Below are 15,648 nucleotides of genomic sequence, written 5' to 3' on the forward strand. Positions count from 1 at the left end.
TGTATAAAATTATTAAAAATTATTACAAAAATGCATTTTGAACATCATAGAACATTAAAAACACATGTATAAATGTTAACTATTAGGAACTGTTGGCCATATGAAATTAAATATCATATATTTCAATTTGGTGCTATATTTCCCTGTACAGCTTGCTGTAAGAGAGATTGCACTTTCATCATATATTTAACCCCCCTTTAAGCCAACATAGGAGATGATCCATCTAGCCATCGAATTACAGCTTGCCTACATGTCCGAATGTTCGATTTGTTAAAAATGTTCTCTGAAAGCCGTCTCCTCAAATCCTTAAGCGCCGGGCAAACACATAATAAGTGAGTTAATGTTTCATTGTGATATTCACATAGATGACAATCAGGGACAGTGTGACAATTTTTCCAGGATGGTAACAAATAATTTGAAAACTGTAGGCCTAGTCGATGTTTTATATATCTTTGTTTTAGGAACCTATTGAAGTGGCTTTCCAGATAAGTCTGTGGCTTTATCCCGGACTATGAGTTTATCACGGTCCACCCGTGTCGTCGTTTTGCGGTACTTATTTTATCTTCCAGATAGGATTCCCATTTGACCGCGTTGTTTGCAATTTTGTCAAAGGTATGTCTATCTGGCATCATGTCCCAACTTTCTTCAATTCTTATACAGTTCAAGGATTGGGACAAGAAATCTCCCCAACTGTTTGGTGCGTGCAGTTTCTGCTGGGTATCGATTTCTTTACAGCACAGGTTGTCCAGTGAGCCTTCTTCTGACATGCGTATTTTATGACAGAGTTTCACAAAGGTTCCCATACTGCGAAACGTCTGATTCAGAAGGCCAAATTCTAGACGAACCTGCGCCGGTGCTGACGAGTTCGGGAGGTTTAGGACTGCCTTGTATATCTTTGTTTGTAAGCTATTTAACAGCCCCGCTTCTTTGCCACACCAGGTGACCAATGCGTATGACAAAGTGGGGAGGGTTTGTGCTTTTATCACTTTTAGCAGGTGTGTATAATTTGGGCAACTTAGTTTTTTTTTAATTGCCGGTATGCGTAGATCAGGGACTGTGCTTTAGCTTTTAGATCGGTTTTGTGTTCTTTGTTCATTTGGCCTCGCCCCAATTTCAGACCTAGGTACTTGTATGATGCTTCCTCCTTTATTGGGGTACTATTTGCGTACCATTTGAATGTTGGCTATTTCGGATCCACGATGCGGACCACTTTGGTTTTGTCTTTATTCAGTTCCAAACATTCGTGTTCCAAGTAAGTTACCAAATTGTCTATCATCCTTTGTAGGCCTATTGGCGTTTGACTCAGAACGACAATGTCATCCGCATACTGCAGGAAGGAGATTGGAATTTTTGACAAGTAGGGTGGATGGCCTTCCCCGACCTCCATGTGACTGACGATGTCTGCCATATAAAGGTTGAATAAGCTTGGGGCCAGTACACAGGCTTGTTTTAAGCCATTTTGTGTACTAATTTCAGCCGTTACGCTGCTACCGTCTCCCAATTTAACTCGAGCCCAGGTGTTACTATACAAGCCTATAATAGCCTCCAGTAGCTTCTTCGGGATGCCCCATGATCTTGGTTTTTCCCATAAACGGATTCTGTTCACCCTGTCAAAGGCTGCTCGCAGGTCTATAAAACAAGTGTACAGTCTCGTCTTCCTTTTTTCAACTTTTCCCTTCAGGAGAGCCAGGGTTATCAAGTTTATTAATGTGCCGGTCCTTGGCCGGAAACCCGTTTGGAACATTGGTATTATGTTCGTGTCTTCCATCCAGTCTTGAAGGAGTGATAGTAAGCATGACCCATATAATTTTGCCTCCACATCCATCAGCGAAATCAGCCTGTAGTTCCCCGGCTCATTATGATCACCGTGTTTGAAAATGGGGTGAATTATGCCCCCATTCCAGGATCAGGGCAGTTTATTCTGGTTGTAAATTGAATTAAAGAATGGTTCCCTTAAACCTATTTTAGTCATATTGGTGTCATTTTGCTGACCACATTTCATGGTTTTTTTCTAAATTAGTTTGGGGATTTTATGACTTTAATGTAGAATGTTTTCATGCGAACACAGTGATGTTTAGTCGGCAGGTGACAGGGACTTGCCTCCACTCAGATGTGAGAACATAAGGGCACCAATTCTGAAAATGCTTATGTGGAGAAACTATTTCTCTTTTTTCAGGAGTGAAAGCTAATACAATACTATTTCGATCTTCTTGGCAATGGGAGAGGTCTGCATTGAGACTAAATCTAACATGGATATTGGTTGACAGTCCGAGGTTGAAGGCATGCGGGTTCATGTTGTTGGACTAGGCTTTGACTAGTTGTTAAACTAGACTTTGAAGTAGAATTTATTTGTTGCAATTGTCAAATAGGGGGGCTTTGTTCTTCAGTTGGGTTGAGTTTTGGGAAGGTTTTGGACATCCACGTTTGAATGGGGTGGAGTCAGTGCATGAACTACTGAGGTGAAAGCAGAGGACATGTTCATGTACGAGGTGAGTGCTACTGTGGGTATTAGTGAGTGAATTTTGAAATGGCAAAAATTGATTGAAGTTTCAAGTGGATGTTCGTGATGTTAGTGGCGCAGCAGGGCCCTGTGGTATCTGACTGGTGATAGGGAGCTTCAGTGAGCTTGTGCTACCAATGTGTATAAGCTAGTTATAGTTAATTATATGAGAAGAGAACTGGTGAAGCCCATTGCCAGTGAAACCCAATCAGAATGTCAAATGTAAATCAGGGTAGATAGTTTAATGTTGTCAGAGTTTGCTGAGAACTCCTGAAGAGTCATGAGGTAGGGAGTGTACTTGTCTTCAATTAGGATGACATTGTGTAATATATGTGTAATGATTGTAATAAATCCGCAGCATGAACCGAAGCCTGATGTATAGTTGTGAACTAGCTGTTTTGCATGTATGAGCTCTTGGAGCAGGGTGCTATTGGAAGTTGCATTATTAGTGGTGGTAATTAGACACCCACCACTGGCAATAAGGCTACCAAACCAGTCTAGGGTCCAGTATAGGTTTCAATAAATTATTCCCATGCTCAACCCTTGGTAGCTTGGCTGCGAGGAAAGCAGGCTTAATTAGGAGACAAGTATGTAAAGCATTTAAAAACAACAATTCAGTAAATAAGTAAGACAACACACAATAAAAATGTATAACAATAGGGCACATTGTTATCTTTAAAATGACATAAAAACGACTAATACCCAATGTAGGGAATCAGAGATGTGATTTTTTAAAGAATAAACACTTTCTAGCACTTAGTCACCTTAAGGAGCTTTTTTCCAAAGTTGCTCCAAATTTCTCCAGACTTCTGGAACTTCTTGGTAAGTTCCTCTTGAAGGTACAAAACACAATACATGTGTCTGGAAACTCCAAGAAGGTCCTTGAATGTTTGGAACCACAATTCCCAAAATACACCTGGCCAAAACCCTTAAAAGTCCACTGGACGCACTCCAGTCTGAGAACTCTTAGCCGAAATGATGCAGGTGAGCTCTGTTAACCTGTAGCTCAATGAGAGTCCACTCTTTAATCCTTTCTCCAGCAAGGTACCTTCACAGGGCTGTAGTTCCACATTGAGTAGCAGGCGCAGTCAGTCAGAATGCAGGGCCTGGTGGTGCAAATCAACTTGCCAGCCTGGCAGTCCTTCTTCTTCTCTTCAAGCAGCAGATCTGAGAGGCTCTTCACTTCTCACATATTTATTCAGTGTTATCTGGGGTCATGCAAGGGAGCACCCATGTCCAATAAGGTGCAAGGCAACAACCCAAAGCATGAGCTGTTCCTTCAAAGCATGGCATAATCTTCTCCCAGAGAGCAGTATCCCTCCAAAATTCATTATGGCTAAAATCTCAGCAGAGCATAAAGAGTTAACTAAACCAAATCGTAGTGTGGCTAATTAAATAGCTCTCCCTCCCCTTAGCATCAACAGATGCCTTCCTTAAACCTCCTTTCTGGCTAGGTCAGAGGAGTTGGGCGTAGGCAGACCTGGCATTCCCTGCCTGTCCTGTTCCTTCTTTGAAGCCTCATGCTATACGACCCTTCCCACCTGTTCTGGCATTCCTATGTAGCACAGCCCTCTCCCGCGTATTGCCTCTCCCCTGACGAGCCACATACCACTTCATCAAAGCAGCCTGGCTAATTCTGTTAACTCCAATCAATTAGGGAAGACTGCAGGCAGGTTTAATTTTGACTAACAGGCAATAAAGTCTTATAACTTCTTTTCTGTACTATTTAGGATAAATTCAAAACTGGCCTATTGTTGGATTTATCAATACCATTCTCCTAAGTCTTTGAATGATATTTATTCAATTTCTAGCAATGTGTATGTGTTCATAAGGTATTACAATGTTATTCTATGTGGTTAGGCATCTACAATGGGGAACTTGAAAGGTGCAATTTATCGTTTACCAGGGCATATAAAAAATATTTTATGAAGGCCCTGCCTATAGTTACATGGCCCCCACCATGGGACACCTAGGGGAGACCTTGGGGGTCCTGAATATGCAAACATAATGTGTATCCTCACTCCACAGTACGATTTTTGGAGGCAATGAGAGAAGTGAAATGTGCAATTTCTCTATCCCCAGGGCATATAAAACATATTTTATACAGACCCTTCTTATATATTCTGACTCCACCACTCCTGGGACACCAGGGGAGACACTGGGATTACCTAATATGTAATAAATAATGTAGATTATCACTTTTCAAGTGCCCCTACCACCAAAGTCGAATTTGCAGTTAATTTACTTTTAAAAACAGTGCTGCAATGCAGGGCTGCTTTTAACCCCTTCCATGTTCATGACGAGCTCAGCTCGTCATGCAGTACACTGCTTGTGTGCTCATGACGAGCTGAGCTCGTCATGAACAATGGGATTCAAGGATCTGCAGCACAGAGGATTAATTGCTGTAGGATTGATAGTGTTAAAATGACCTCATGCGCTCAGCAGCGCTCACATGCAAGTGCAGAGAGGGTTGCTGGCCTCTAAACTGCCATGCCCTATTTTATACTAGGAGCTTGTATGCAGTTTGAATCCCAATTGCCCTGTTATCTACTAGGGACTTAAAGTATAGGTGATGCCAATTGTAAGTTTACCTTAATATGTAGTTTCACCCTGGTGCATGTGTGTGTTTTCACTGTGTTTTCAGCATAGCACTGATCCTGGGACTGTTTAGACCGACCTCAGCGACAGTCAGAGTCAGTTACCCCCAGGACCAGTCAGTAAACAATGGTGGCGCGCAGGGCACAGCATGACTTTGCAACAGGTGCAAACTGCTTATTTTACGATCTTGATGTGGAAGGTTAGAGGCATGATGGATTGGTAGTCGATAAGGTCATCCAGGTCTACAGTGGCTTTCTACAAGATGGATATAGGACATCATACGTCTAATAAGCCACGTCAGACTTCTCTGGTGACAAATTTGTATACATATGCAAATTTCTAGTCCAACCAAGGACTGGTGGAAAGCTCATGTTTACAAGCGGTGTTAAGAGTAAACTAATATTTGACATATGACTGCACATTCGGATTCATTTGTGAAAAATAGAATGTCATGATTGGCTGGTGAATGTATCAAACTTTCCCATTACCTTGCCAAAATGTCTCTTGTGTAGAGACATGACATAATGTCTTTCATCACCAAATGATTTGCTCCTTGTTCCCTTCCTAGTGCCTCTGAGTTGTGTTGCATCGCAACGAGGATTTGGCAGTCTTCAAATTCATCGTTTGAGTGTATTTAAAAGTAATGCTATCCCTCTGGCCTATAAAATTTGTAAGTAAGAGCCAATGTTTATTTCATTCACTTTCACCTAGATTTCTCTGTCAACTGGCAGTGCTTGGGATGAGGTACAATTGACATGATATTGTTTGTTCAACATGTATGAAGGAAAAAGGGAATATACATTTGCTTTTAGGGTGACATTTATTGTTTTCAGATTCCAGAGTCATTTAGGAAATGGTATGTCAACTACTGATTGGGCCCAATAGCATCTAATGTTTTTCATTGTTTTAAATGCTACAGAGAACAAGTCAACTATTATTTTTTTTTAGAGTGAAAAGGCATTGCTTATCTATTGCTTACAGACTGAGCGGTTACTAGAGAGGCCCAAAAGCTCAATAGAGGAAGATTCAATTTGAATTAAAAGTATCAACTTTTTGTGTTTCGAAGAAATTGTTTGGTTTTCTTCATGGACTAATATTATTTTCCCTTGAATTATCTTAGGTGAAATAGAATGGGTCAGATATTTTTTCAATTTTAACATCACCAACAATTCTGGGCTTCATCTGAGCCTTCTTGACTCCAGAGTATGAAACAATTGTGATTCAGCCCTATGGTTCTCTCATGCCACATTTCTAGGATCAACTTCTCATTTATCTCTAACATATAGGGGGGGTCATTACAATGGTCGGTGGACAGCCACTGACAGGCTGTCTGTGGCGGCCCGCCCGTCATCCTGGGCATCGATCCGACTGTTGTGGGAGCAGAGAGGTCGAGGGTAGGACCGTCGCCTCCAACAGGATCCAGGATCCCAATGGGCGGTCAGTCGGACTCCTATCCCTACAATGGAGGTGGTGCCTGTGCAGGCATTGTGGTAGGGATTAGGATGTCCCTTTCTAACTTTCTTATCATGGCGGTGGGACAGCCAAGAAAAGGCAGACAGAAAGGGACTGTGGGAGGCCCATGCAGGGCCTCGTAGGCCACTGTTCAGTGGCCCTAGGGGCACATTTAGTGCCCCCACACATTTGTGCACCGTGTGGCACGCACCACATTGTGCCTGGCATACAGTGCATGGATGTGCACAAAGTGCCTTTTTCTAGAGTGGCTTGTGCTGCAGCCCTTTTCCTGTTATGCAGCACAAGCTGCAGTAGAAAAAGGCACTTTACAACTGCCTACACAGTAATCTTATCCTAATAGGCAAGGTGGGACCACCGACTCACTGTCGGACAGTCATCTGCCCAATACGATGGTGGGCAGCGGTTCAACTGACCACCATCATAATGTAGTATACCTAACCTACTAAAGAAACCATCTGTTGACATCTCCTTCACACCTAACTGCCTTCTGAGACCCTAAATTGCATTTTAATTTAGCAACCCTCACCATCCTTAAGGTCTAAAGAGTTCCACCATCTTTTAATATCAACATAAAGTGGGATGGTTGTTGTTAGAACTGTCAGCTTTAAGGTGGTCTTCCCCAAGCATTTTGCCTTCGCCCTTCCTGTTTTTGCTGATGTCGTTTTTGTTGGCCTTAGGACTAAGTGCGCTTTACCACTGCTAAGCGATGCCAAAGTGTATGTACCCAACCAGCATATTTAATTTACTTGTGAGTTCATAGTAAAGCTGTACCCCATGTCCCTAGGGCCTTTAAATTATATCCTGTTAGTGGGCCAGCAGCACTGAGTCTGCAACAAACTTAGGAAGCCCTGTAAAACATGCCCCAGGCCTGCCAATGCATCCTGTGTGTACAGTTTTAAACTGCCATTTTGACCTGGCCAGGCCCAAACTTTCCTTTCTAATAAATATAAGTCACCCCTAGGGTAGACCCTAAATAGCACAGATTGCAGGGTACAGTGTATTTAAAAGGCTGTACATGTACCTTTAATTTGACATGTCCTGGTAGGGAAAAACTTTTAAATGTGTTTCAAACTACTGCAAGGCTTACCTCTCCCATAGCATAACATTTGGTTTCCTTATTACATTTAATGAGTGATAACCTCCAATTGGGAGCTGGTATGAAGGTCGAGTTTGTTCTCTAAAGAATTGTAATTTAAATCCACCTTTAATGGTAAAGTTGGATTGTAAGTCACAATTCTAAAAATGCCACTTTTAGAAATATTTTCTTTTCTTATCCTAATCATTTGGTGCCTTGTAGTCTTTATCCTGGGACACATGAGTAGGTATAGCTGGCAGTAGGTCTTTGTTTATTACTCCCAGACAGTGATACAAAGGGGGAGTAGGTATTGGCTGGATGGGCCATCTTCAACTTGATAGGGGGCGTGGAGTTGTCACCTAGCACATTTGCACGTCACAAAGACTGTCTCAGCACACTTACAAAGGGTTTCACACTAGTACTTTGTGGCCCCATGGGAAGCAGTGGCCAGCAGGGTGTCAGGAAATTCCTTACACCTCTGTAGTGGAGGACTCTAGAAGCTTCTCCCACTGCAAAGTGAGCACTATGTGTAAATATTGAACCCACTGACTCAACTCTTTGGCTCATTTCTGGCCTGTGGACTCTGCCAGAAGAAGGACTGCGTAGCTGTGAAGTGTACCATGCTGACCTGCTTGCTCACCAAGGAATGTTTTGCTGCCAAGGCTTGCTATTGCTGCACCACAACTCTCCTGCTGCTGTGGGCTGCTCTGCTGAATCCAGCTTGCCTGTGTGGACCCAGAAGGTCAGTTCGCTAGCCTCTTGTTCAAGTCTCAGGCTTCTATGACGTTGATGCATCTCCACTCATCTCATCACAGCGCAGCGTAGCCCTGCATCAACTCCAGCATGATGCAGCTCAATCACTATTTTCTTTACTTTATTGTGAAACCCTAACTGTGACGCTCATGCCCTGATGTGAGACCTGTGCTCTTTTTGCCACTAGAAAAAAAGCTGGGTCCGAATGAAGAGCCTCAACTAGGATGAAACCGATCTTGTTTTTTGTTTACAGAGTTTTATATAGAGCAAACTTAACCCAAATCGTTATCAGAGCATTTTACGTAGCACCAGTTGCATTACACGAGGGCACATTCATTTTTGCTATGCACAGGGAGATTAAGTGTTTTGCCCAGAATCACAGGATTGTAGTGTAGTTCCTATTATCCCAATAGGCTCTGCGCATTGGAATAATATCTTCAATAGTATAGACCTAGGGCAGAGGTTAACTAGGTCTTCTACCGACGATATTAGACTTAAAGTTTTGTGTTTGCCAGCTAGCTCAGAGTTCACTAGAAACTTTCTCGAATAGGCAAGGAGGATTTTAACCTCCCTGTATATACAAGAAGGGATTTAGTTTCTGACAACCATAGAACATGACAACTTTGCTCTCCCCTAATCAAGAGTGTATCTCTAGAGTCGTGTGAAAACAATAGACAACTTATTTTACTCAGTCAGTACGTGCATTCTTAGTTTCACCAGTTTGTAGAGAAATAAGAGATGGGCGTGGTTCAATAAAAGATGTTATTTATTGATCAGTCTCTTTTCTCATACAAGAGAAATGAATCGCTATTATTGCAATACTTGTAGTTAAGTAAAGTGCATACAGTAGAGACAGAATTATAAAATAATACTGTAAAAGCATTGATATGGTTTCTGAGCCATATGATACTTTAAAATGGATAAAATAGATACATACATATATACATTTGACTAATCGTACTCAACTGGTGCTTCTAACCACGCCTACCCCAATGTACCTGACCTAAGCCTAATACGTGGGCGGGAGTAGATAAGTAGCAGTTTAAGTTAAGTTTTGTTTTGCCAAGGGGCTGACTCGAGAATTCTCTGCAAGGGGTTATTCAGTTCTGTACCTGAGATCTAGAATGATGGAGGGCTGGTATCTCTTATCCCAGGTCTTGATATTCCAGCTGCCTGCGAGGGCTGCTTGGAAGCGCCGGAGCTGGATTTCTCGGCAGGAGAAAGGCAGCGTCTCGTTCTCAGCGCGTCAGGAAGGCGGGGCAGCGTCTGTGGGCTTCGCTCTCTGCTGGGCTCCTCAGCACGTCTCGCTGCTCCGATCTCGTCACCACCGCATGTGTTTGCTTAAGGCAATGTCGGTAATATTTATACCTGAAAGGTGCCGAGATTGACGTAAGGATGGACATATATACGTCAATAAGGATGTCATATGAACGGGCTCGTTCGCACATTATTTTGCTGAAGTTCTCGGTGAAATCAAAACAATGGCTATGGGAATTTCCCAGGTCGCTGTAGGTTTGATTTGTTTTGAGAACTCCATATGCCTTATCAGGGGCTGGAGGAATATCGCTTGTCTAATTAGATGGCATGCGTTATGACCTAATCAGATAACGCGCTTCTGTGCCATGGTGTGGTTTAATCAGATAACGGTTTTTGCACCGTTAGATGGCTGCTAGTTAATTATTAACCAGACCAGGGTCAGGAATAGGGGAATCGATACAGTACCTATAGGAATACATCACACCCACTCCACGTAGACTATGTCCATATTTACAAATCTAGGCATAGTGAATATCAGTAGCGTTTGTGTATACCGTACCACCCCAAAAATACATTTATATGCATTCCGGAAATTGGATTTTATAGAATATATGAAACACAATCACATATACTGTCACGTATACTATATGCACAAGCTGTCTAATAATGCTAAACATATAACGCATATTTCTAAATTCAGCATCAATAAACGCGAAAATTACACATGAAATGGCTCTAAATACAGAAAAAAAAGTGTGAGACCATTTCATCACAATCATAAATTTATGTATAACAGTGCTAGCATAGCGAATGTCTTGTGACTACCTTAAAATAGAAATTTAGTTCTCTAAGAATAACGTCTACTTTAAGCAGAAGATAAGTGTCCCAAAAATCGTAAATATTTTGGAATTGGGGAAAAGTTCTTGCAGTCTGAAAAAATTATGAGAACATTTTTCATATCGCTTTTCTTTAAAAGTTGAAGGCCAAATTCAGCATGTAGGGAACTCCGAGTGCCAATTTGCTCAAAGTTATTCCTGCTGCTCTGGTGAAAACATCATATCATTTAGACTGTTGAAAAAACTGTCAACAGCTTCTTGCGTAAGTTCCACTAATTCGGAAAAGGTTGTTACCATGCATTCATGAGCTTGAGCATGATTGCCTCCATTGATGTTTTGATCAGCATAGCTGACTGAAGGTCGTACCTGATCGATGCTGCTTTCATCTTGTACTTCACTACCCCTCAATCGTAGTGGTGAAGACTCCACGAATGCCGTCATCAGGATTGGTAGCCGCTGGGGACAGCACAATGCATGAGCCGTTACCGGACCCAACAAGGTATCTGCGTCCATTGGCACATCCGATTGTAGTGCCAGACAGGTGTCCAACACGCATTCTTCGCCGCATAGCAAGCATCTTAATACAGGCATAACACAACTTTGCCACATTGGTCTAAATGAAAGAAACCAAGTCATGTTCAGGTCTCTAAGCCGGGATAGTCCAAGGATTTTAGTTACCCGGTCCCGGTAGCCAATGGCTAGGATCATTTCTTCCCTTGTCGCAGGTGTTTTGTCTGTGACATGGTTTGCCATAGCGAAATAACAGGATCAAAAATAGAATACCCGCTACTAGTCCTAAAAGGAGAGGAAGTCCGCCAAAAATGGAATGGACAAAGTCTGGAAAAATACCCAGGATGGCTTTGAATGGAGTTAAAGCACCCGAAAACACTGCTTTAAATACACTGGAGATACCAGTGGTATCAGAAATATTTAAGATTTCGTTCAGTATTTCTGCGAAATGTATGGGGGAATTAGTTGATAACAATGAATGAATCTCTTCTGTTGTCCTTGCAACTTGGAGATCATACGTTTCTTTTGATGACGTGAGCCTTGTCGGCGTCTGTAGGAGCACAGTCTTCATTCTGCTTAAAGTATCTATTCGAATAGAAGCAATTTTCAAATCGGGCCATAACCATGCCTCTCTGTCTGCAGAGTCGCTGGGGAACAATACATGTTCACAGCACATGACCTTCCTAGTCACATTTATGAGATAAGGTTTTCCGGGCAGCAAACTACAACATCTGCGATCTACTATTAGAATGTAACTCCCGTTCGAGAGTCTCCTAAAGAATGGTTCTATTCGTGTTGCAGGTGTGCCTAGCTGGTAACATGAAAGGTTATTTGAAGTCCCTTCACAAGCTCCGTGCAAACTAATACCCTGACACAGAAGTGTACCGCTCAGTGATCTTGCACAATTATCGCCACTGAGAAACACTTTCTGGCCTTTATTGCTGACACATTCGTGTGTATAGGGCAAGTTCCATATTGACTTAATGTATCCTTTACCCAACCTTTCATACTGGCCTGCCGGTATATATTTTTGGCAGAATTGAAACTGGAAAGTAGTTATCGGAATATTTATTATTCCATGTATTATCCATTCAATGACAGGTCGTTCTGACATTGTCAATGGTAATCTCTCAAGTTTTTCAATGCTCAGAATTGTATAGTCAGCACCCTTCTGTGCCAAACTGATTTGTTTATCAGTGAGATTAAAGATATTAAATAATGACGTTGTGTTGATTAAACGCCAAGGCACATAGCCAGAACGCAAATTTTGTAACGTCCAGCCAAGCTGTACAATAGAACGCAATTGGGACTGACCGTGTTGTAACATCAGTAAGTCTTGCGATATTATATCGATTGCTGAAGACACAATGCTGTCCAGAGAATATATTCTGGAGGACAGAGTCATTAACCCATTGTCCACCACAGAAAGTGATTTTTCCAAATTAATACGGTCAATTTCCCGTATTTTTTCTGCTGTCTCAATTTGAGTTACTTTCCAGACTTCGTTATAAGCTGCATATATAGAGGCCGCTATGAAACGTTTTTGACGCTGTTTGCGTGGTCCCAATATGAAATCACGCAAGTCAGCACCTTCCGTAAGTAAAGTTAGGTGTTGCTTAATTTCAGCCAGTGTGGACGTTTGTAGCCATTGAAGGCAGAGCTTGCCCACGCTGTAGGTTGTTACTATCCCTGGATGTTGTCTTTGGGAATATCTAGGGTCTGGCCTAGTCAATGTGAACCCCTGTTCTTTGTTCAGGAATCTTTCTTGACAGTTATTTGTATCTGTGGGCCAGATCAACCATTTTTTCCATTCAGGATGTGTTCTGTTTTGGTTTAATATATGGTTTACGTCTATCTCAACATCTATAGAGCTATTACTGTTCACTGTTGGCTTTGGAATAGACGGTTTGTTCAAATCTTTGATTTTGGCTAAGCCAAGACAGGTAGTTTGTTGAATAGTGTCGTTCAAAAATATAATTTGTTCTGGGATCATGCAGGCTCTAAACAATGATTCTATACCTTGTACTTGCCAATCTCTTGTACCCCAAACAGTTTTTGCTTCAATATTATTGTTCCAGAAATCAAACCCAAATGTATTCATTTGTTCAAAGAATGAATAGGAATATATCAATGTTGTGTTTGTAAGCATGGTCTTCATACCTGTCTTATTTGACAATTTGAAATAAAATGTTTCTGCATTACTTGTGTTAAACCCTGAAAAGTATGAATATTTATCATAAAATGTTTTTGAGCTATCTTTTGGAGGAGTAGCACAATGTTCCCATTGGTTATAATTTAAAACATTTCTAGGTTGAGCAGATTTATGTAGATAATGGTTACCATAATGGTTGTAGCAGAACATCTGATCATAATTAGACGAACCCTGCAAATAATCATGTTCTGTGAATTTAGCAGACATAACAAGATCAGACATCATATCATTGATACTTTCAAAGTCCCAATCATCTGCAAATGAGCTTGGTTTTACAAAGTCACTCAATGAGATCTTAAATTGGTGTGGATACTTCAGGATTTCAACCGGACCATAGATTTCATAATCAGTTTTGTCCCATGCTACACCGCCTGGTATAGGATTGGCTGTGAAGTTTACTGAAGAAAGTTCTCTTTTCTCGATGTGTGAAGATGTGTGTGGTTTAAGGACCAAGTTGATTTTCTGGCTTGCTGTGTCCATTTTAGCATATTTCCCCTCAATGAAATGTCCCAAACATAGTACTAGGATGAGCCAAAGAATGAGGATAAATGCACCGAAGGCCACCCAAAATTCAATCCATGGAGAGATCAGATAGGTTTCTTTCAGCTGTTGAAAAAGTTCCTTAGCTTTGTCTTTAAAAGTTTTTGTTGATGGCTGTTTCTTTGCTTCACTCAGGTCTTCAGATGAATCATCGAAGTTGATGAAGTAGCCGGATGCTGTTCTGTAAATTGTTCCAATTGCTTTTGGATTTTGCTTTGTTTCATTAGCAAAGTCTGCAGTTATATCATCATAGGTTGTTATTTCTTGATGAAAAGTTTTAATTTGGGTTTTAAGAGGTTCAAGTTCCATTGCTTTGTTGCATAGTCCTTGTTGATTCACTGTAGATTTCCCAAATGTGATCAGTCTTCCATTTTGAGCCTCTGTATTCGTAGCAAACATTGGTGTTCTGCTACTTCTTGGGAGTCCACTTGGCCTACTGTTTGTTATCGGCCACATGATTGTGGTTTAACCAGGTCGATGGATACAACTCGGTACTCCTTTTTACCAGCAAGGGGCGGTAGTACTACTGATCTTGTCCCGTTGACAGACAAGACAGGAACTGCTTTTCTGTAAGAAGGCCCAAATTCCTTCTTTACCGCGATCTTCTCTCTGACTAGATCCCCGACTTTTGGAATCCAGACAGGCCTTGCTGGGACAGGTGCTTTCTCTTCAGTGGTTGTTGGCTGTTGTTTCAGTTTTATGTTGCTCAGGTCTTTTCTTGTTTCATTTAAGTCCTGCAAAATAGCCAAACGATCTTTGATATCAAAGCTTTTGTCTTTAACCACTGAAGTCTGACTATCAAGATCTTGGATTATCATTCTAGTCCCGAACAATAGTTCGTACGGACTGAACCCTTTCAGAGAATTCCTTGGCAGGTTATTTAGACTACGTTGGACACTTATTAGATGTTTTACCCACCCAGTACCCGAACCTAATACCTTTTCCGTTATAGATTGCTTTATGTCTTGGTTTTTTCTTTACACCATCCCGTATCCCTCAGGAAGGAAGTGAGAAGAGTCCCGCTATGCTATGCTCATTTGGCCATGCTTCCCCATAAGCTTGAGGGCTAAAGGGAATACATTAGTCAAAACGTAGCATGCTCCTAGCGTATATGCCATTCTAGACTCTCAAATCTTTGTATAACAGTCCAGACGTCAGCCGAGCGCTGGGGTCTACATTATAAGTGAAAATTAGTCTTTTTATGTTAATATAACGATTTTTCGCGATGGCTACTTTCTTATTGTTGTTCTTTTTCTGGAGTGAAGTGCCATGATAATAGTCCTCCTCGCTCGCAACTGCGATCTCTATTGCAGTCTGGGCAGTTTTTTACAAAAATGTGATGATGCAGGCTCATGCCTGGCCACCAGTACACTGATTGTAATTCCTCCAGAGAATCTTTTAGCTTAAGGTGTCTGAGACCCTCACCCATATGTGCGTCTGCTATTAACAAGCCTCTCCTGTCCGTGTTTGGAATCACTCTATCCCCCACTCCAGGGATTCGAGCAAAAGGAACGGAGTTTGCATCGATTATGTATGTATAATTGAGTGGATAATTGATCGGTAGCGCCGAGCAGTCGCCTTTTGATGACGTTTTCACCGCCAGCACAGTTTCACCGTCAATGTGTTTTTCTGTACGCTTTTTTGTAGCTACGGAAGCCGGTTTAGTTGCTACCGCTGTGGCTGTCTCAGCCAATGAATTCCCTGCAATGTGAACGCCATCACGCTGATGACTCAGTGAATGTATCACGTGAGTTTTTGGTAGTTCTTTCTGTAAAAGAACTACTTGTTCCCAAAGCACTTTTTGCTTTATTGTTGCACCTGTGTCATCTTTGTAATCGTTTTGAATCCATTTTTTCAAATCGTTATTGTATGTTTTGACGCAGTAATACGAATC

At 41.6% G+C, this 15,648-nt stretch overlaps 1 protein-coding gene across 1 annotated transcript in view; it reads left to right on the forward strand.

Moving 5' to 3' along the window:
• Positions 1-15,648, forward strand: part of PPFIA2 (PPFI scaffold protein A2) — a 2,034,471-nt gene that overhangs the window by 1,434,786 nt on the left and 584,037 nt on the right. The window lies entirely within an intron of this gene.

Source organism: Lissotriton helveticus, chromosome 1_1 (assembly GCF_964261635.1).
Source record: "Lissotriton helveticus chromosome 1_1, aLisHel1.1, whole genome shotgun sequence".
Lineage (NCBI taxonomy): Eukaryota > Metazoa > Chordata > Amphibia > Caudata > Salamandridae > Lissotriton > Lissotriton helveticus.